The sequence below is a fragment of the Schistocerca serialis genome, chromosome 3 (genome assembly GCF_023864345.2).
Source record: "Schistocerca serialis cubense isolate TAMUIC-IGC-003099 chromosome 3, iqSchSeri2.2, whole genome shotgun sequence".
In the NCBI taxonomy this organism is placed as follows: Eukaryota; Metazoa; Arthropoda; class Insecta; order Orthoptera; family Acrididae; genus Schistocerca; species Schistocerca serialis.
This window is the reverse complement of record NC_064640.1, coordinates 67268836-67293093: the sequence shown is the minus strand read 5'-3', so window position 1 is coordinate 67293093 and position 24258 is coordinate 67268836. Positions and strand designations below refer to the sequence as shown.

Below are 24258 nucleotides of genomic sequence, written 5' to 3'. Positions count from 1 at the left end.
TAAATTTGGTTCAAATGGTTCAGAGCACTATGGGACTTAACTTCTGAGGTCATCAGTCCCCTAGAACTTAGATCTACTTAAACCTAACTAACCTAAGGACATCACACACATCCATGCCCGAGGCAGGATTCGAACCTGCAACCGTAGCGGTCGCGCGGTTCCAGACTGTAGCGCCTAGAGCCGCTCAGCCACTCCGGCCGGCAGTAAATTTGGTATGAAAAAAAATTCTAGTAAAGCAAAGAATAACATGTTTTCTAAACATGTCTTCCAGTAAACAGTGACTTATCTAGAGTGCAGAACAAGATAACATTGACGGCATAGGGGCATATTGCATCAGACTGAGTAAGTACGATCCGATACCGTAATCAGCTTCCAGTTTACGAAAGACGAGTTATCTCTGAGCTTTTGTAATGCTTTGGACATGAATTCAAAATCGCGTTACAATTCATTACAAGTTCTGCATACAGAATGATTGCAAAATATCTGTGCAAATATGTGTATCACACGACTGAAATGATCTAAGCCTTGGCCTTTAACAGTCGTGGCAAAAAAACTAAAGTGATCGAGCATAAATCTTCAACACTGAAGCCGCCACCACCGAACTACCTCGCTTCGACTCCCAAAGCAGGGTAAGGTTTTCAAATCCTCCACATGGTCCAGTCGACCACACGCGTCCATGATTGCCTAGAGGTCAAGCAGCTCCCAAATGTTGAACACAGTATTTCGACGCCATAAAGAGAGAACCCAAAGAGATTGCACTATTAATCAATACTTATTACAGAATGTCTTAGCTAAATATTCCAAAGAGCATTTCGAGATTTAAAGATAACCAAACCTTTGTAAACCGATGTTTAGTTTAGCACGTAACTTTCAAGGCCTTTCCTGGCGGTCCTCTGCAGGACTTCCTGCTCTTCGCTGGTCTTCCCTGCTCTTCGCTGGTCTTCTAGCAGTGAAAACTTCCACAGACAACAGCGATCGTTGTCCGCGAGCAACCTCATGGAGCTTCCTGTGTTATAGACTGGAAGAATTATAAATAACGTAAACAGCAACGGCGATATGAAACTCTCTTGATGGAGTTCCAAAATTACCTTCTCATCTATTTCGCCTCATTAAGAACGACTTGTTGAGTTCAATCTTCTATAAAATCCAGTATCCAATCTCAGAAATGGACAAATACTCAGAAAGTTAGTATTTGGTTCACTAAACGACACTGTGGATATGTGTCGAATGCCTTTCTTACATCAGAGAACACATTAACCTTAGCGTCGTTGTCCACAGTACCATGGGTCTCATGGACGAACAGCCATAACTGTGTTTCGCAAAATCTCTGTTTTTGGAGATTATTGTAATTTTTGTTAAGGAGAATTTTGCTGTCCAAAATTTCGCCCGATTGACGTTAGCAAAATAGCCTTACTGTTATGCGCATCTGTGCAATGAACTTCTAGAAAGGCGAATGAGCGCTTTTTCTGATAGACTAATGGACTGCTACTCCAGCGACCTACTATAAACTGTTATTAGAAGAAGAGCAAGTTGTTTCCCATATCTTTCTAGAAACTGACAAGTTGTCACACGCTGAAACTCCAATGTAACAGAACTGAAACTGAAGCAAGGGCTTTAAGAGATGAATTGAAGTGTGCCGTCTTGAGTCCTCGACACTAGGGAAGTGAAGAAAGTGATGTTGACAGCTAAGGGAGATATTAGTGTTATCTGTTCTGAAACGAGAATTCGAAACATCGAGGTAAAACGAAGTTTCATTAAACAATTCGCAGTTTGATTATAGGAGTGGATTTCCTGTGAAGCAGACGGCATATTAAAGACAATAGACGGCGTAGGCTGTGGTACATTAGTAAATAAAATAGAGCACTATTTAAAATGGATAAGGAATTCACTTCGTTTCTTTTCAGTCTTTTTGAGCATTTGGAAGAGGAAATTTTCCATGCACTGTTACGTAACGGGAAATGCATAATTACATGATTGGGGCACTTATTTTTCTGCGTACATTAAGGATTTACCTTCAGTTACAGCAGATAAGTCTAAAATTGTGACAAAAAATAAAAACACCTACAGCCGTCCTTATGATTTTATTTTACTTTGTCGCTACCAGTTTCAGTGCTTCATTGAGTCATCTTCAGGCTGTTCTGATGCGGTACAGGTTGATACGACCCCCTTGCGTAACCCATCAGTCGCCAGCACTACTGGATTCGCAGATAACACAGGTCTGGAAAAAAAAAATTGTCGGCTGTATGAGATATTTTTACTGAATTATATGTTTCACAATGCGCTGATTTCAGAAGTGAGGTCCATTTTCCTCTATCACATAAGGATTTTTTGAACATTCAAACACAAAAAATTGGTAAAAGCACTCCTTTATTCAAAATTATCAAACATAATATTTTTTTACAACCAATGAAACACTATTTTGAGACACATAGTAACAATATTATACTTATTCATGTTTTTTATGAAACCTTTTCTTCTTTTCCTTGACACTTCGCCGAGTCCTTATCCGATTTCCATCTTTAGTTTCCAACAGTAGTCAGCAAGCATAGTGGCATCCCATCTTTCTTGGTACCGTCTCTCGATATCACGGACATCCTGGTGAAACCGATCCCCCTGTTCTTCACTGTAAGCTCCCAGGTTTTTCAGGAAAACTGTCTCTGTGGGAGTGTAAAAAGTGGACCTTCAAGCTCATCTTGCAGACTTGAGCTTCGTATGCTGCTAGCGTCCGTTGAACAATGGTTTTGTAGTCAGGATCCTTAGTATTTCCCAAAAACTTTCGCATTACATCCTTGAACGATACCCAAGCTTCTTTTTCCTTCGCATTCATACTTTCCACAAATAGGGAGTCGGTTAAAAGTTTTCTTATGTCGGGGCCAGTGAAAACTCCCTCTTTCAACTTTGCTTCTGATAGCTTCGAGAATTTTGTACATAGATATTTAAAACAGTCCCCATCCTTTTGCAGTGGTTTTACAAATTGTTTCATCAACCCCAATTTGATATGGAGAGGGGGGAACAAAACCTTTTCTGGTGGTATCAAAGTAGTATTGATAACGTTTTTCTCTCCAGGATTTAAAGTTTCTCGGGGTGACCAATCACTTTTAGTCCAGTGCTGTTCTCTGACTCTACTATCCCACAAGCATAAGAAGCACGGGTATTTAGTACAGCCTGCTTGCTGACCCAAAAGCATCGTGCGGATTTTGAAGTCCCCACAAACCATCCATTGATGGTCCTGATATTTGATTTTTTTCCAGGATAATGGCCGAATCGTTATAGTTTTCGTCCATATGCTCAGAATGTCCCATAGGAAGCGATGCAAATTTATTTCCATTGTGCAATAATACTACCTTAAGACTAGTTTTGGATGAATCAATGAATAAGCGCCATTCAGATGAGTCCTACTGCATATCAAAGCAATGCACGAGTCCTTCCACATCATTGTAAGAAACTAAATTTTCATCTTTTGAGAAAAACTCTTCTCGGTATCTGTACCATAAAATGAGGTGCCACATGATAAAAGGTTTTTATTTTTTAATTTGGAACCTAACAGTTTAGCTGCATCTTTTGAAAGACCTAAATCTCTTACTAGATCATTGAGCTCACTTTGAGAAAATATTTGAGGCCTTTCATCTTCATCTGAAGAAAAATCTGAGCTTGATCAGCCTGAGGAGGTAATGTAACTTCATCCTGCAACTTAGTCGGGTATTCATCCAAACTGGAAGGTGGCTGTGGGATAGGTATTTCAGAGTTATGGAGCACTGGACGTATAGCTGAGTCAAGGTTAGGATAACTTATGCCTCTTTTGTTTTTTGAATAGAATCCCTTTACGTCAACTGAACAGAAGTAGCAATCACTGGTATGGTTTTTCTGCTCACGCCATATCATAGGAATTCCAAATCGAAATGCATTTTTGTTAACCTTTAATTTAAAGTAAGCAAAATAAGCTTTCCTCCCAAAATCACTTATGTTTCTCTGTTAACTTGTAATAGTCTATTCACTGCAGATATAACAAAAACTCCAGAATGAGATTTTCACTTTGCAGCGGAGTGTGCGCTGATATGAAACTTCCTGGCAGATTAAAACTGTGTGCCGGACAGAGACTCGAACTCGGGACCTTCGCCTTTTGAGGGCAAGTGCTCTACCAACTGATCTACCCAAGCACGACTCACGCCCCACACAACCTCTTGTAGCCATGACTAGACAGAAACAACAGCACTGTTCACTTGAATAGCAATATGTCTACTGATAGTTTCTCTTCATTTCATGCGAGATACAAATCGTCATTTGACTTGTCGCAACACGATAAAACTGAAAAATAATATTGTTTGCATTTGCTTCTGGCGCCCAGGAGTTCACGGAAAAACCTGCAAGTGGTAACAAAGAATAGTTAACATTGTAAATTTTTTAAATTAAGTTTATTTTATCAATTACATTTGATATAATTTTTAATAATTATTAAATTGAAAAAACCACATAGGTTTATTACTAATGAAAATAAATACTGCAATATACATAAAAACCTATGTGATAGAATTTTTTGAATATTTTTCCTGTTTTTGGGAGGTCGAAATCTACAAGAAAATGTTAAAAATTCATATGCAGTATTTTAGTCGCAGACCTGTGTAATGTGTCAGCACTCCAACCATCAACTCAGCTAAGGGAGATATTAGTGTTATCTGTTCTGAAACGAGAATTCAAAAGGTCGACGCGAAGCAAAGTCTCGTTGGACAACTCGCAGTTTGATTGTAGGAGTGGATATCCTGTGAAGCTGACACTATCGCGGCATCAAAGACAGTACACGGCGTAGACTGTGGTATATTAGTAAATAAACTGGTAGCGACTAAATAAAATAAAATCATAAGGACGGCTGTAGGTGTTTTTATTTTTTGTCACGATAGTAACGGCCGTCGTCCCAGAGACCTCCTGCTAAAAGGATAGACATACAGAAGTCTAAAATTGGTTTGTTTGCAAATGACGCACGCATTAGCACTGCAGATTGAGTTCAAGACCTCCAAATCTTATTCTGGGGAATGGCAAAAAAATGGCTCTGAGCACTATGGGACTTAACATCCGAGGTCATCGGTCCCCGAGAACTTAGAACTACTTAAACCTAACTAACCTAAGGACATCACACAAATCCATGCCCGAGGCAGGGTTCGAACCTGCGACCGTGGCAGTCGCGCGGTTCCAGACTGAAGCGCCTAGAACCGCTCGGCCACCTCGACCTGCGGGGAATAGCAAATTTTTGTTTTACATCGAATAAGTTCAATCGCAATAATATTTTTTACACCATGCACATAAAATGAACAAAAATTCTTCACATAATGTACACGATGGAGAAGCCAATATAAAATGAAATTCAGCAGGATTCCAAGATTTCACGGGTGATCCCCTAAACATCCAGATTTGTATCTGGCATATTTCAGTATATTGGTAAGCCTTGACGAAGAGAAAGATTATGTACTAGTGAGTTCCGCTTCATTGTGTTGTTTCTCAAGTGGAGATTGTGAAACGTCCCCTTTGAACAATTATACATGACTGTGCTTAACCTGACACACAATATTTTGTTAGCGCAACGCAATCTGACTTTCAAAATTCCCTACAAAAGAATGGCCCTGACTAACATTAAACTATACCTTTCACAAATCACTTACCTCACAAAAATCTTCGCTGCTCAAGCTACTGTAATGGAGCGAGCGCCACTACTGCCAGCTAAATAAAAGATTCAAACTACTGAAGGCACTAACTACTGATAGGGATAGTTAGCAAATGAAAGATATTAATAGAGAACAAACAATGTATTTACCTTGATATCATCATATATAAGTATAGCAGTTCATGACAAATTTCAAAACTCCGCCATCTCTCTCTCCACATCCACCACTGCTGGCGGCTCACCTCCAACTGCGCAACGCTACGCGCTGTTCACATCCAGCTGCCGCTGCCCAACACTACAATGGCGAGTATTACAACAATGCAAAGCAGCCACAGACTGCACACAGCACAGCCAGTGATTTTCATACAGAGGTGGCGTTACCAATAAAAAAACCTAAACAGCCTACTTACATAGCCCCCATGCTCCCCACAAAAAATTTTACAAATTGGATTGGGCAGTGGCCAATACAGATTTGAAAAAAATTTTTTCATAATTACAATAACAAAGAAATCAAATGCACACACTTATTGATACAATGTTGGTCAAAAGCTAAAATTGTCTCACAGTCCATAAAGACAGTCCTAATCGTACATAACAGGAGAATAGCAGTGTTTTTCTCAAAGTCTGTGCAGTAAAAGAAAATGCACACGGAAGTAGTGGATTTCCATGCAGTCTTGAAGAAGTAGTGTTGTCCTTCCAATGGAAAGACAGTGCTGACTCTCGACATGCAGACAGGTAATGGGCCACAACAGAGCAAACCCACAGCAGAGTCAGTCGAAATTTTGAAGAGTATTGGTAGGTAGGTCATCACAGAGCAGACCCACTGTAGTCCTGGTAGAGATTACGGTATTGGTGGGCCACCAGAGGTGCAGACCCACTGCAGTCCTTGTAGAAATAATGGCATGGTGGGTCATCATAGATGCAGACCCACTGTAGTCCTTGTAGAGATAATGGTACTGGTGGGACATCAAAGATGCAGACCCACTGTAGTCCTTGGAGAGATAGCCAGCAGCCATCTGTTGTGACTGTTCAGGTGCACAATCACCATTGAAGAGTCTTGCGGATAATATAGCAAGTCCATAAACCACCACTTGTGCACTCACAAAGTTTTTGAAATTGTCCTTAGAACCAGCAATGCTGTTATCCAGTCCCTTGCTGAATCATTAACACACGTGCAAACACTATCAGTCCCTACTTCTCACATATTGTCCATATACTATGACCAACAGAAACGTGTGCAGTGAAATGAATGCTTACAAGTTACTTAGTTTGATAAACTGGTGTCAATTACAATTTTATAACATGAGAATACAATAACAAAGGTACAGAATACATCATTAAAGAACATAACAATACAGATAACATTTGTAGTAAAACAGGCTTTACAAAAGAATAGAAATAGACATATACATCAGTGTTACAGGAATTATGACATAAGTAAATACATAAAAGATCAGAATAACTTTTGAAACATCAACTTTACACATGAGCATTAAAACAAAACAGAATTAATAATGTCTAACATCTTTACAAAGTAAATAACATATTATTAACGCAAATTATATTTGAGGATAACAGTATTCCTCATCATAGTTCATGTAGCTGAGTATGAGAAAAATTCTACAACAAAAGTCTGATGAGGTAAACATATAAAGACAGGAAGAACATATATACACAAGGGTACCCAAACACATAGTGGGATAACAAAAAAGGAAAGGACAGGGTTTGTTTCATTGCAGTATTTTGCAAACAAAACTTTCTTTGCTTCTTGGAGATCTCCCTTCATTCATCATTATTCCCAAAAGTCCTATCTAAGCCTGCCTTCTGTATTTCGTTCACATCCTCTGTCAAAAATAGTTTTTCTCTCTGCTTTCTGTATTCTGTTCACATCCTCTGTCAATAATAGTTTTTCTCCACTGTACAGTATCCTTTTTATTTTGCCAGACCATTTTCTGATAGCTTCTCAATGCATTTCTTATAAATTTATAATAGTTAGTTTCTTATATAGTCTCCTCTTAAGCTAACTTAAATCTACTGAGCTCAGATACTAAACTAAGGGACGAGGCAATGCAGCAGCACATAACAAATTAACACAAACAGCAATGCAAAAAAAATGGAAAATTGCAAAGCAAGCTACAGTAAATATAAATTACCAAGCAATGCAACATTATAACTAATATGAGCCAATGTACAGTAGCAAGAAAAATAAGTCAGTAGTAAAATTAGCTTAACAGAGTAACACAATTTAAAATTCAGTAGCACTATGCCTGGCAAACAGCAGCAGCAAATATAAAAAATATAAAAAATATAAAACTTATATCTATACATGACAAAGCTCAAGCAGAAAAAATATTACAGTAAAAACAACAATGCAGATAAGGCAAATGTATATTCACATCTTAATATCTATGTAATTAAAGTGGTGCACCACAACAACTGATTGTAAAAAGAAATATTACCATGTACTTGAAAAGAAAATTATGTGTTACTGTTACTAGTTCCTTCTTATTGTTCTTTCCTTTCCAAGTGCTCCTTTTTTAAAGAATGTGGATCATAAAATAATTATTTAATAGATCTGTTGACAGAAAGTGTTCACATTAGCAAATGCATTTTATTTTATAAAACCAATGCTGCAACACAGCTGGAAACCAGATATCAAGTGAAATAAGCAACTACGAAAAGCAAAGCATAAAAATATCATTCAATAGTCATGTGGCATTTCGTAAGTCAGTAGCTCTCAACTCTCAAAGAAAGACACTTGTCATAATCAGGTGTGCAGATATACGAATATTTCCCATCAATTCATAAGCATTGCAGTAATTAGCACAAAGTACGAGTAATCATATGTTTTCAGGTAATGAGCGTGTAATATTTGCAATGCTTTCTACAAAGGAATGTCAATAGCAAGGTTAATGGAAGTAATGAGGGTGTCGCATTTGCAATATTTTCTCTAAAGGAATGCCAATGGCGAGGATAAAGGCCTGCCTTTTTTCTTTTTTTTTTCTACCTGTGCTTCCGGAAAGGCACACCCTAATGGCTTGTTCTCCAGGTGTTTGACACAGCTGCGTGCCCACGATGCATTACGTGCAGGTGGTCACTTAACTTTCTTACGGAAATATTTACGACACCAGTTTCCGCTACAGTGACAGTCTCACATAAAAATATTTCACAGGTCAAGAATTTGCGTTACAAATCTGTAGAAACAAAATGCTATTGATATAACAGTGTCCAAAAAAATTGTCGTCTGCATTGTAATACATTCACGCATATACACACACATTTCATAACTCTTAAAGTACATTTCTTGGTTTCCAACATCCTTTTCATAAATCAGAGTCCCTAAACACTACTCATTATTCCTTACCTCATTATACATATACATATTCGTCGACACTTCTTCAATATTTCGTCATTATAAATATGAAGCATAGTCAAATAACTCATATAGCCTCAGCCTATTAATCGTAAACATACCTCAGCAGCATAATACACATCGTCGTCGTAAAAATAACATCATAACACCTCAGTCAAATCTCAAAATCGTCGTAGCTTCCTCCAATAATTAAAAAAATTCTCTGCTCATGTCAAAAGTGTCATCTGCCTCAAATGTACTTTAAAAATCATGAATCCATACCAAATACATCATTCAAAGCTCTCATAGTATCACAATGGTTCCGAAAAAATATGAGCATTTCACAAAGTACAGACAAAATACAATTTCATAAGTGTGAAGTTATCCAACTGTGTAATTGCGTAAACATCTGTCACTGATGTAATAAAAAAAGTTTATCTCTCAGTTACATGATCAGATATCTGTGTAATTTGTGTGTTAGAGAAATATGGTACCGATGTGTAAAGTTGTATAAGCAAATACCATATTAGCTAGGGTTCCTTGTGGTTGCCAAACACATGGTACACAAAGTAGGCATATACCCCCCTGAGGATTAATGTAATTATACCCTCAGGTATTACAGATTACAGCAATAGAATGAAATATATCACGGAAAACTTTCTTTGTAATTCAAAAATCTTGAAAAATAAATGGCTTAAGTACAAAATCTCTCAAATGCGTGTCCTGTAGCGCTAAATGTGCGTCTTGCTGTAAGATAATTCTGTGGAAGTGTCGTACTTATCGTCCTCCGAAAGCCAAGTTCTGCAGAAGTCAATGTACTTACCTCATGATAAAAGTGAAATGCTTTATGTATAGATATCTTAGTTATTACGCTTATTGCCGTGATGAAGAAAGTACTGTGCTGTAATGTATTGTTGTGCTACAGAAAAGACAATCTCATTGTTGCTGTACCACAAAAGTTACTACTAAAACATGTTTTACTTTCCAGAAGAATTCAGAAAAACTGTGCAGATATAAAACAGAAACACTGCAAAAGCAACATTGTAAATTGTCACTCATTAGTAGCGTCGTGATAAAATCGTGTAGCTGTCACATAAACTAACCACTGTGCCATCTGGTATCTCACTGAAAGTACTTTAAATCCAGAATATATTTTCAAGTAAACCAAAATGTTGCATTAAAATTTCATTAGCAGTACTGGTAAATGTTCTATGTATGTAAGCCTTATAGTCGTTCCGTAATCGTGCAACTAACAAGCAAGAATGCACAAATAACAACATTGCGTCGTCTGTTCACTATAACAATGGATTCGTAATTTCTGTTTAAATAAGTTATCTTGGTTCTTGACTGGATATTTAACTTCAAACATTGTTGCATGGTAACAGATTCTAAAGCATACTAGTAACGTGAAGTGAAACGTTTTATGGCAAAGACAAAGTTAAAAAGCAGATTATCTTTCAATAAACGGTTTTACATGTGAAATGTGGTGCAAGCCTTTACTCTTCCTAGTACTCAGAGTTTGAACTTGAATGCAATTGTCAGGCGATATACGTCGGTAAAGAATACTGGAATTTTTTTCAAGGTTAGCGTCTATGTTATTTTTCTCTGAGCCAGCCGGCGCACGAGGCTGCCTGCGGTGCGAGTCATTGTCTGTCTCTTTGTTGGCGCGCGTTGTTGTTGGGATTAGGAGACCTAACTTCTACAAATTCGCCTTGCCGAGAGGGCCCAGCTCTGTTAGAATCCCGCCAGTTCTGATGAAATTCAGGTCTGTCGTTATGTCGGTAGTTTCCGTAGTTTCTTCCTTGTCGGTCATGTGGTGGAGAATTTCTCCCTGAATCGTAACTCTGCGCCGAACTGTTGCGTCTGAAGTTATTCTGCCTCCCTTGATAATACTTGTTTTGGTTCCCATATTGTCTGTTTCTCTGATTGTCTCTGTGATAGTCATTACTACGGAAATGCGATCTTTCTCTGTAACTATTATTACTCTGCCAACGGTTGTCGTACGGGTGGTGTCTATTTTGGTCACGATTTGCGTTGTAAGAATAGACCAGTCGTGTCCGGTTATTGTTTCTGTCGTCACGGAATTGTGACGGATGTGACCTGTAATTGTTGTGTCCTTGTTTTCGCGTTCCGCGGTTATCAGTGTCAATTTCTAGTTCTTGTAACAGTCCCTGAAAAGCTTCAATGTCGTCTTTGCAACGTCCTGCTAAAATAATAGACCGTAAATGTTCAGGTAATTTGATTAAGCAAATGCGGATGAGTTCTGAGGGGCTGTATGGGTTTGACAGGTACTGATTCTTGTGCAACATGTCTTCAAAATATTTCATAAGACTGGAAAATTCAGATTGTTCGAAACGTTTCATCATTATGATGCTTTGTTTTACTCGGTCTTGTGTGGCCTGAGACCAATATGCTGAGAGGAAGGCATGGTAAAACTCTCCTTCACTGTGGCAATCGTGAATGACCGACCGCATTCTTACAGCTGGTTCATTCTCTAAGTAGCCACACATAAATTCTAATCTGTGCTCTAATGACCAGTTGGGAGGAAAACAATGAGAGAATTGATGGAGCCATGCTTGTGGATGAATGTCGTTGCCAGAATTCTTAAATGTTTTGAATTTACGTGTAGTACTGAACAGCTTATAGTCAAAGTCATCATGTCGGCGAGTCGCATATCGGTCATTGTTACGTCGTTTCGGCGGTTCCATTTCAAAATTCGGTGCACCTTGCCAATTTCTTTCATAACTTCCGAAGTGTCCTGTGTTATTATTTTGTGGTTGTTCCGTATTTCTAAGTCCCTCTTCCCGTATTGGAGCGCGAGTGGCCTCTGAAATACGTAATTCTTGTATTACCTGAGTCAGCTGATCTTGTACTTCCCGGATTTCTCTTTGGTGTTGCGTATTAATTTGATTCTGATTTTGTTTGAATTTCCTAATTTGTTCGCACTCTTCTGTGTCATTAACGACTACCGGTTTTGTGTCGTTCAGATTATCATCTACCTTCGTAGATAAGTTAGTGAACTGATCCGAAAGTTCGGCTACTTTCTCCGATAGTGAACACATTTCCTCAATGTGTTTTTCTGAACCAAGTTTCAGAGTGTCCATTTGTGTTGAAATCGAATCTACTGTGTTCTTTAAGTTTTCCTGAGTTTTTGCAAGTTGCGTAACCGAATCGGTAGATGCAACTGAGTCAAATTTAGCTTGCAAGGTCTCATGATTTTCATGAACAATAATTTGCAGTTCTTTTATGGCTGCTTCGTGATTCTGTAATGCCTTTTCATGCCGCGAAAAAATAGGTTGAAAATGCTCACAAATTTGAGTTTTTACGTCATTACAGACTTTTTGACATTTCGATTCAATGTTATGTAACTCAGTAGTTAAATCTACACGCGTTTGTTCAAGAGTTTGTTCCAATGAGTCTAACTTTTGAAGCTGTTGCTGTGTTTGTCTCTGATTTTGTTCCAGTGTGTCTAACTGTTGCTGTGTTTGTCTCTGATTTTGTTCCATTGTGTCTAACTTTTTAAGATTTTGTTCCACTGTGTCTAACTTTTTGAGATTTTGTTCCACTGTGTCTAACTGTTGCTGTGTTTGTCTCTGGTGTTGTTCCATTGTGTCTAACTTTTCAAGCTTTTGTCCCATTTGTTGCATTAATTGTAATAACAATGCACTGGTGTCTGAAACATGTTCCTCAGTGCTTTTCGGCAGTGAAGTTGCACCGGCAACATTCACATTTTGACAAGCGGAAAATGTGTCTTGACTCATTTGAGAAAACGGTGAGAACCCAAAACCTGAGTCTGCAGTATTTGCAATATTGTGTTCTGTCATTCCCGATTCCTGAGGCGAGCTGTTGCCGACCAATCGATCGATAACGCTTCCCTGTTCACTACCTGTTTCACTGTCTACACCATTGTTTGCCGCCCGCTCCATTTCCCTATGCGCAATTACCAAATTACTACTTTGAACATTAGTTAATTCATTACTCTGCGGCGCTAACACACTGCTTTCGTCTTCACTGTCATTTCTCAGTTTACTTTGGAGCCTAGTATTACGTTTCTCACACGCCATAATTGTCACAATATTTCACACGATAACACAGAAAAGCACAATTTGAAGAGCAAAATAAAATAACATAGCAATGGTAATAATGTCTACTTAATTGCCAGCGCAGCTGCGAAATACTTGGTGCAAATCTACATGCATGCCACAACTGTTTTACTGTACAACAATGAAAAACTACAACTACAAAGGAAATTCTCTCTATGATTACGCGCTATCAATAAACAAAATCTACACTAATTACACAAACTACAAGAAAAACAATCAGAAGATTCCAGTGAGGTATCCTCGGCTAAGGGTCGACATATGAAACGTCCCCTTTGAACAATTATACATGACTGTGCTTAACCTGACACGCAATATTTTGTTAGCGCAACGCAATCTGACTTTCAAAATTCCCTACAAAAGAATGGCCCTGACTAACATTAAACTATACCTTTCACAAATCACTTACCTCACAAAAATCTTCGCTGCTCAAGCTACTGTAATGCAGCGAGCGCCACTACTGCCAGCTAAATAAAAGATTCAAACTACTGAAGGCACTAACTACTGATAGGGATAGTTAGCAAATGAAAGATATTAATAGAGAACAAACAATGTATTTACCTTGATATCATCATATATAAGTATAGCAGTTCATGACAAATTTCAAAACTCCGCCATCTCTCTCTCCACATCCACCACTGCTGGCGGCTCACCTCCAACTGCGCAACGCTACGCGCTGTTCACATCCAGCTGCCGCTGCCCAACACTACAATGGCGAGTATTACAACAATGCAAAGCAGCCACAGACTGCACACAGCACAGCCAGTGATTTTCATACAGAGGTGGCGTTACCAATAAAAAAACCTAAACAGCCTACTTACAATTGACATCATAATCATTCAGCAGAACTAGATTTGAATATCTTCTCATAAAGTTCATCCATCACTGAAAGCCGTATACCTTCCACGGCTGATCTGTGTCATCGAGACTTGCGGTTGTGATTGTGAAAGAACGGTTCTTTCACATTGACCGCCGCAAGAATCTAACCATAATATAGATATTTCTCCCTCTCTGGGAAAGAAAACATCCTTAAAAAATCTTCTGATCTTGACAGACGCTTGTTTACCAGATTTAGATGTTTCTACAAGGACATTTGGCGCTTCTAAAAGAGATTCTCGGACCAAACTCACTATTAGGTACCTTTAAAACTATGAAAAGGCGGATATCAGTGTCGAAAACGCTATTTCGAACATCGTACCCGAGAATAAAAAACATCTGGTAATCCCAAAGGGCTCGATGGGACGGGTGAAACTGTGGAACATATACGGCTTTCGATGTTGGAAGAACTTTGTGAGAAAATATTCTGATCTATTTCTGCTGAATGATTATGATGGCACTCTCCACGTGAAAAGCAATACAATCAAACTGCAGTCACCAGTATATAACCTATTCTCTTTGTCAAGGCTTAAAAGTGTACTGAAATACGGCTGATACAAATCAAGATATTTGGAGTATCACTCGTGACAATTTGAAATCCTGCGGAAATTTGTTTTATATTGGATTCTCCGTCGTTGATGTGAAGAAGTTCCGTTTATTTTTCGTGCATAGTGAAAAAAAGTTGTGTTTGATGCATTTCCTTGCGGACAATCATTAGTGTAATTATACACTCCTGGAAATTGAAATAAGAACACTGTGAATTCATTGTCCCAGGAAGGGGAAACTTTATTGACACATTCCTGGGGTCAGATACATCACATGATCACACTGACAGAACCACAGGCACATAGACACAGGCAACAGAGCATGCACAATGTCGGCACTAGTACAGTGTATATCCACCTTTCGCAGCAATGCAGGCTGCTATTCTCCCATGGAGACGATCGTAGAGATGCTGGATGTAGTCCTCTGGAACGGCTTGCCATGCCATTTCCACCTGGCGCCTCAGTTGGACCAGCGTTCGTGCTGGACGTGCAGACCGCGTGAGACGACGCTTCATCCAGTCCCAAACATACTCAATGGGGGACAGATCCGGAGATCTTGCTGGCCAGGGCAGTTGACTTACACCTTCTGGAGCACGTTGGGTGGCACGGGATTCATGCGGACGTGCATTGTCCTGTTGGAACAGCAAGTTCCCTTGCCGGTCTAGGAATGGTAGAACGATGGGTTCGATGACGGTTTGGATGTACCGTGCACTATTCAGTGTCCCCTCGACGATCACCAGTGGTGTACGGCCAGGATAGGAGATCGCTCCCCACACCATGATGCCGGGTGTTGGCCCTGTGTGCCTCGGTCGTATGCAGTCCTGATTGTGGCGCTCACCTGCACGGCGCCAAACACGCATACGACCATCATTGGCACCAAGGCAGAAGCGACTCTCATCGCTGAAGACGACACGTCTCCATTCGTCCCTCCATTCACGCCTGTCGCGACACCACTGGAGGCGGGCTGCACGATGTTGGGGCGTGAGCGGAAGACGGCCTAACGGTGTGCGGGACCGTAGCCCAGCTTCATGGAGACGGTTGCGAATGGTCCTCGCCGATACCCCAGGAGCAACAGTGTCCCTAATTTGCTGGGAAGTGGCGGTGCGGTCCCCTACGGCACTGCGTAGGATCCTACGGTCTTGGCGTGCATCCGTGCGTCGCTGCGGTCCGGTCCCAGGTCGACGGGCACGTGCACCTTCCGCCGACCACTGGCGACAACATCGATGTACTGTGGAGACCTCACGCCCCACGTGTTGAGCAATTCGGCGGTACGTCCACCCGGCCTCCCGCATGCCCACTATACGCCCTCGCTCAAAGTCCGTCAACTGCACATACGGTTCACGTCCACGCTGTCGCGGCATGCTACCAGTGTTAAAGACTGCGATGGAGCTCCGTATGCCACGGCAAACTGGCTGACACTGACGACGGCGGTGCACAAATGCTGCGCAGCTAGCGCCATTCGACGGCCAACACCGCGGTTCCTGGTGTGTCCACTGTGCCGTGCGTGTGATCATTGCTTGTACAGCCCTCTCGCAGTGTCCGGAGCAAGTATGGTGGGTCTGACACACCGGTGTCAATGTGTTCTTTTTTCCATTTCCAGGAGTGTATATATGAAGATAGTAACTGTTCTCAAAAGAACAGAATACTGATGATGACCGTGCAGCTTTTCCCTGGAATAAGTGATAACTAACTGAAACCCTCAGCTGCCGACAGGTGTTGTTTATATACCTGGATGTGGACAGCTGGAAAGTGTGCCCCGACCGGGACTCGAACCCGGGATCTCCTGCTTATATGGCAGACGCTCTATCCATCTGAGCCACCGAGGACACAGATGAATAGCGCGACTGCAGGGACTTATCCCTTGCACGCCTCCCGTGAGACTCACATTCCCAACTGTCCACAATTCTACATATTTACGTAATGTACCTTATAGACATTTGCCCATCCACTCAATACTCGCGCACGCTTTGGCGATTCCCGTAAGAGTTTGGGCAACCTGTGCGCATTCGCACAGACGAAGGTCAATGGCTGGGTAGCCTTTAACTAATATATATATATATATATATATGAAGACAGTAACTGTTCTCGAAAGAACAGAATACTGTTGATGACCGTGCAGCTGTTCTCTTACGGGAATCGCCAAAGCGTGCGCGAGTAATGAGTGGATGGGCAAATGTCTATAAGGTACATTACATATGTAGAATTGTGGACAGTCGGGCGTGCAAGGGATAAGTCCCTGCAGTCGCGCTATTCGTCTGTGTCCTCGGTGGCTCAGATGGATAGAGCGTCTGCCATGTAAGCAGGAGATCCCGGGTTCGAGTCCCGGTCGGGGCACATTTCTTCAGCTGTCCATATCGAGGTATATCAACAACACCTGTCGGCAGCTAAGGGTTTCAGTTAGTTATTAGTGTAATTATTTTCTATAATAATAATGAATTACGTATTATTTTCAATTTACAGAATACACATATGTGAAATGGTAAACTAAAACAATGTGAATGTAAAACATTAAATAACGATTTAAAACACAAAACAAATGAGTAAACTAAGTAATTAGAATGGTAATTAATGTTTAGTTATTTTAATTAAATACGTAGAAAATACTCCAACAACATATTGTGTACAGCTTATTTTCCAAAAATTGTATCCCAGGAAACAGCTTTATTACACGAGGATGTAAGTGGCTTGAAAGGTTCTTTTATTTATGTTGTAACAAAGGTATTTATTTTTCAAAATTAATTAATGGTTGTGGAGTATTTTGCAAAATTTCAGATTATTACGGAAGTCGATTATACATTTTTAGTGGACTTTAATTACAGGATCAACATTTATATTAGAAATATTATTTTTATTTCATCGTTTCCCTAAATTGCAAAATTACCTTTCGGGTTGTGTTTTACCGCTTTAAATTGTAATTGGTCACTAAAAAAAATATATGTATCACTCTATTTTGTCCCCCTCTACACAACCGCCAATCTTCATCACGATCGTTTATGTAAATTTTGGAATGTTCCTCTGTTAGTACCTATGACATTCGTAAACCACGTGTGGTCCAGATGATTTTCTATTGATTAAAAGTATTCTGTCTGCTCTACTTGAGTTAGACGCAAAATATTATCCCATATAACATCAACAAATGTAAGTATACAAAAGTGGACGGTTGTAAATGACGACAGACAACATTCTTATCTCAAACACCTGTGTATTCAGCTTCTGTAGGAGATAGTGAATACGCTTCACAATAAATAATCATATATCCTCAACTAATAGAAATCTGGTGTCCTCTAACTCACTTTTCGTACCTGTATGGTAAGAAGATGAATGTCTGCGGGACCAGAACTGTGTGTAAGAACGTAGAAGCACTGTATTGTATTTCAATTACGATTAAAACTTAGTCTATGTGAAGTAAAAATTGCTATTCCGTAGAATAATATTTGGAGGTCTTGACCTCAATCTTCAGTGACAATGCGCATGTCATCCGCAAACTAAACAATTTTAGACTTATCTGCAGTAGCTGAAGGTAAGTGTTTAATGTATACAGAAAAATAAGTGGCGCGATCATGTAATCATGCATTTCCCTTCACGTAACAGTGGATGCAAAATTTCTGCTTCCAACTGCAGAGAAAGAATGAAAAGAAACAAAATGAATTCCTTATCCATTTTAAATAGTGCTCTAATTTATTTACTAATGTAATACAGTTTACGCCGTCTACTGTGTTTGGTATGCCGCGAAAGTGTCTGCTTCACAGGAAATCCACTCCTAACATCAAACTTGGAGTGGTTCAATGAAACTTCGTTTTACCTCGATGTTTCGAATTCTCGTTTCAAAACAGGTAACAGTAATATCTGCCTTAGTTTTCAACATCATCTACCTACATCTTCATCTAAATACATATCTCGCAATCCACCATACGGTGCGTGGCGGAGGGTACTTCGTACCACAACTAGCATCTTCTCTCCCTGTTCCACTCCCAAACAGAACGAGGGAAAAATGACTGCCTATATGCCTCTGTACGAGCCCTAATCTCTCTTATCTTTGTGGTCTTTCCGCAAAATGTAAGTTGACGGCAGTAAAATTGTACTGCAGTCAGCCTCAAATGCTGGTTCTCTAAATTTCCTCAGTAGCGATTCACGATAAGAACGGCTCCTATCCTCTAGAGGCTCCCACCCGACTTCCTGAAGCATTTCCGTAACTCTCGGGTGATGATCAAACCTACCAGTAACAAATCTAGCAGCCCGCCTCTGAATTGCTTCTATGCCCTCCCTCAATCCCACTTGATAGGGATCCCAAACGCTCGAGCAGTACTCAAGAAGAGGTCGTATTAGTGTTTTATAAGCGGTCTCCTTTACAGATGAACCACATCTTCCCAAAATTCTACCAATGAACCGAAGACGACTATCCGCCTTCCCCACAACTGACATTACATGCTTGTCCCACTTCGTATCGTTCTGCAATGTTACGCCCAAATATTTAATCGACGTGACTGTGTCTAGCGCTGCACTAGTAATGGAGTATTCCAACATTACAGGATTATTTTTCCTATTCATCTGCATTAGTTTACATTTATCTATATTAAGAGTTAGCTGCCGTTCTTTACACCAATCACAAATCCTGTCCAAGTCATCTTGTATCCTCCTACAGTCACTCAACGACGACACCTTCCCGTACACCACAGCATCATCAGCAAACAGCCGCACATTGCTATCCACCCTATCCAAAAGATCATTTATGTAGATAGAAAACAACAGCGGACCTACCACACTTCCCTGGGGCACTCCAGATGATACCCTCACCTCCGATGAACACTCACCATCGAGGACAACGTACTGGGTTCTATTACTTAAGAAGTCTTCGAGCCACTCGCATACTTGGGAACCAATCCCATATGCTCGTACCTTAGTTAGGAGTCTGCAGTGGGGCACCGAGTCAAACGCTTTCCGGAAGTCAAGGAATATGGCATCCGTCTGATACCCTTCATCCATGGTTCGCAAGATATCATGTAAAAAAAGGGCGAGTTGCGTTTCGCAGGAGCGATGCTGTATAAATCCGTGCTGATGCATGGACAGCAACTTCTCTGTCTCAAGGAAATTCGTTATATTCGAACTGAGAATATGTTCGAGAATCCTGCAACAAACCGATGTTAAGGCGGAGGTTCGAGTCCTCCCTCGGGCATGGGTGTGTGTGTTTGTCCTTAGGATAATTTAGGTTAAGTAGTGTGTAAGCTTAGGCACTGATGATCTTAGCAGTTAAGTCCCATAAGATTTCACACACATTTGATTTTTTTTTTGTCAACATCACTTTTTTTCACTTCTCTAGTGTCTAGGATTAAAGACGGCATGTTTCAGTTCGGCTTTTAAAGGCCCTACTTGAATAGTTCTGTTCCATTGGAGTTTCAGCATGTGACATCCTGTGAGATTCTAGAAAGATATGGGGAACAACTTGCTCTGTTTCAAGCAGCAGTTTATAGTAGTTCCCCGGCTTAGCAAAGGGTACTAGTCCTTCTGAAAAGGCGCTCATTCCGGTTTTCTAAAAGCTCGTCGCACACATGCACATAATAGTAGAGCTATATCGAAATTAAAATCGGTCCCACGTCAGAGATCTTACAAAACACAGTTATATCTCTTCGCCCATAAGATCCATAGTACTGCGGAGAGACCGAGACCGAGCGGTTGCCGCTCGGCTTATATTAATGCAATGGAAACAGTAACAACCATAAAATACCCAGTAGTAGCCACCAGGAAGTCCATTAAAGTTATGCGTTAAACTAAACAGTCAATTTCACTCTCGGCATGGTTACCTTTAAATCGCAAAATGGTATTTGCAATATTTAGCGAAGACATGCTGTAATATGTATCGATTAGTCGTACAAACTCTTTGGGTTCTCTCTTCGTGGTGTCACAGTAACGTGTTTTCTCCTTTGGAGAGCTGTTCGATCTCCCAACAATCAGAGAGGCGCACAGACGACTGTCCCACTGGAGGACTTGAAATTCACTTTGTGTTGTGGGAGTCGAAGCGAAGCAGTTTGCAGGTCGCGGCTGCAATGTGGAGATTTTTATGAGATCACCTTAGTTATTTTACCACGACTGTTAATAGGCAACGTTTTGATCATTTCAGTCTGTGAAATAAACATTTTCACTGATGTTCTGCGATATTTCTGCATACGAAACTCATAATGAATGCTGGCCGTGGTGGCCGGGCAGTTCTAGGAGCTAAAGTCTGGAACCGCGAGATCGCTACTGTCACAGGTTCGAATCCTCTACATCTACATCCATACTCCGCAAGCCACCTGACGGTGTGTGGCGGAGGGTATCCTGAGTACTTCTATCGGTTCTCCCTTCTATTCCAGTCTCGTATTGTTCGTGGAAAGAAGGATTGTCGGTATGCTTCCGTGTGGGCTCTAATCTCTCTGATTTTATCCTCATGGTCTCTTCGCGAGATATACGTTGGAGGGAGTAATATACTGCTTGACTCTTCGGTGGAGGTATGTTCTCGAAACTTTAACAAAATCCCGTACCGAGCTTCTGAGCGTCTCTCCTGCAGAGAGTTCCACTGGAGTTTATCTATCATCTCCGTAATGCTTTCGCGATTACTAAATGATCCTGTAACGAAGCGCACTGCTCTCCGTTGGATCTCCTCTCTCTTCTATCAACCCTATGTGGTACGGATCCCACACTGCTGAGCAGTATTCAAGCAGTGGGCGAACAAGCATACTGTAACCTACTTCCTTTGTTTTCGGATTGCATTTACTTAGGATTCTTCCAATGAATCTCAGTCTGGCATCTGCTTTACCGACGATCAACTTTATATGATCATTCCATCCTAATGCGTACTCCCAGATAATTTATGGAATTAACTGGTTCCAGTTGCTGACCTGCTATTTTGTAGCTAAATGATAAGGGAACTATCTTTCTATATATTTGCAGCACATTACACTTGTCTACATTGAGATTCAATTGCCATTCCCTGCACCATGCGTAAATTCGCTGCAGATCCTCCTGCATTTCAGTATAATTTTCCATTGTTACAACCTGTCTATACACCACAGCATCATCTGCAAAAAGCCTCAGTGAACTTCCGATGTCATCCACAAGGTCATTTATGTATATTGTGAATAGCAACGGTCCTATGACACTCCCCTGCGGCACACCTGAAATCACTCTTACTTTGGAAGACTTCTCTCCATTGAGAATGACATGCTGCGTTTTGTTATCTAGGAACTTTTCAATCCAATCACACAATTGGTCTGATAGTACATATGCTCTTACTTTGTTCATTAAACGACTGTGGGGAACTGTCTCGAACGCCTTGCGGAAGTCAAGAAACACGGCATCTACCTGTGAACCCGTGTCTATGGCCCTCTGAGTCTCGTGGACGAATAGCGCGAGCTGGGTTTTACATGACCGTCTTTATCGAAACCTATGCTGATTCCTACAGAGTAGATTTCTAGTCTCCAGAAAAGTCATTATACTCGAACATAGTACGGTTCCAAAATTCTACAACTGATCGACGTTAGAGATATAGGTCTATAGTTCTGCACATATGTTCGACGTCCCTTCTTGAAATCAGGGATGACCTGTGTCCTTTTCCAATCCTTTGGAACGCTACGCTCTTCCAGAGACCTACGGTACACCGCTGCAAGAAGGGGGGCAAGTTCCTTCGCGTACTCTGTGTAAAATCGAACTGGTATCCCATCAGGTCCAGCGGCCTTTCCTCTTTTGAGCGATTTTAATTATTTCTCTATCCCTCTGTCGTCTATTTCGATATCTACCATTATGTCATCTGTGCGACAATCTAGAGAAGGAACTACAGTGCAGTCTTCCTCTGTGAAACAGCTTTGGAAAAAATACATTTAGTATTTCGGCCTTTAGTCTGTCATCCTCTGTTTCAGTACCATTTTGGTCACAGAGTGTCTGGAGATTTTGTTTTGATCCACCTACCGCTTTGACATAAGACAAAAATTTCTTAGGATTTTCTGCCAAGTCAGTACATAGAACTTTACTTTCGAATTAGCCCTCCTCACACTACATTTCGCTTCGAGTAATTTTTGTTTGTCTGCAAGGCTTTGGCTATGTTTATGTTTGCTGTGAAGTTCCCTTTGCTTCCGCAGCAGTTTCCTAACTCGGTTGTTGTACCACGGTGACTCTTTTCCATCTCTTACGATCTTGCTTGGCACATACTCATCTAACGCATATTGTACGATGGTTTTGAACTTTGTCCACTGATCCTCAACACTATCTGTACTTGAGACAAAACTTTTGTGTTGAGCCGTCAGGTACTCTGTAATCTGATTTTTGTCACTTTTGCTAAACAGAAAAATCTTTCCACCTTTTTTGATATTTCTATTTACTGCTGAAATCATCGATGCAGTAACCGCTTTATGATCCCTGATTCCCTGTTCTGCGTTAACTGGTGGTGGTGGTTAGTGTTTAACGTCCCGTCGACAACGAGGTCATTAGAGACGGAGCGCAAGCTCGGGTTGGGGAAGGATTGGGAAGGAAATCGGCCGTGCCCTTTCAAAGGAACCATCTCGGCATTCGCCTGAAACGATTTAGGGAAATCACGGAAAACCTAAATCAGGATGGCCGGAGACGGGATTGAACCGTCGTCCTCCCGAATGCGAGTCCAGTGTCTGCGTTAACTGTTTCAAATAGTTCGGGTCTGTTTGTCACCAGAAGGTCTAATATGTCATCACCATGAGTCGGTTCTCTGTTTAACTGCTCAAGGTAGTTTTCAGATAAAGCACTTTAAAAAATTTCACTGGATTCTTTGTCCCTGCCACCCGTTATGAACGTTTGAGTCTCCCAGTCTATATCCGGCAAATTAAAATCTCCACCCAGAACTATAACATGGTGGGGAAATCTACTCGAAATATTTTCCAAATTATCCTTCAGGTGCTCAGCCACAACAGCTGCTGTGCCAGGGGGCCTGTAGAGACATCCAATTACCATGTCTGAGCCTGCTTTAACTGTGACCTTCACCCAAAATATTTCACATTTCGAATCTACATCTACCTCGGGCATAGATGTGTGTGATGTCCTTAGGTTAGTTAGGTTTAAATAGTTCTACGTTCTAGGGGACTGATGAGCTCAGAGCCATCGTAATGAATTGTAACGTGATTTGCTATTCAGGTACAAAACATTACAAAGACTCAGAGACAGCTCGTTTTTCGTAATCTGGAACCAGATTTCGGGAGCGGGTCGTAGTTAATAAATTTTATCATCTTGTTCTGCGCTCTAGATAAGTGACCGATTTATTGGAAGACGTGATAAAAAAATATAGTTCTTGGCTTTACTGCAGCTTTGATTCATAACACATATACTGAGAAAGCCATGTGGTTTATATTACTTGTCCAACAATTTGAAATCAATATAGAATGTGAATTCAGTTTTACTGGTCGTTATTCTCGCTCTTCCAAGCCATTTATGTACATTCAGTTACAAGCACACTTTGTGTGATGCCGTCTTCTGAGCTGTTGCCAAGATCCCCGTTTGTCTTTTCAATGATTAATTAGTATGTGCATGCTGAAACAGCCCTGTTGCTACAGCTCTCCCATTTCATTGATGGAAGATATCCTGCTCTCTGCACGTATCTCTCTTCCTTCTACTCTTTCTCTTTACTATGTACACGTAAGTACAGTATGTTTTAAGAAAATTATCTTTATTCCGCTTCAAATCTATTTTGGAGCAACCTGAAAAATTCAATATTTTGAGATTGATATTCATACTAACTTC

General features: G+C 40.6%; 1 protein-coding gene and 2 non-coding genes across 3 annotated transcripts in view; 2 read left to right on the top strand and 1 right to left on the bottom strand.

The window, feature by feature from the left end:
* Window positions 1–24258, top strand: part of LOC126471528 (dynein axonemal heavy chain 5) — a 1073018-nt gene that overhangs the window by 123277 nt on the left and 925483 nt on the right. The window lies entirely within an intron of this gene.
* Trnai-uau (transfer RNA isoleucine (anticodon UAU)) lies at window positions 16279–16352 on the bottom strand. The gene has a single exon. It is a non-coding gene; the product is annotated as a tRNA-Ile (tRNA).
* Trnat-ugu (transfer RNA threonine (anticodon UGU)) lies at window positions 16787–16860 on the top strand. Its single transcript has one exon. It is a non-coding gene; the product is annotated as a tRNA-Thr (tRNA).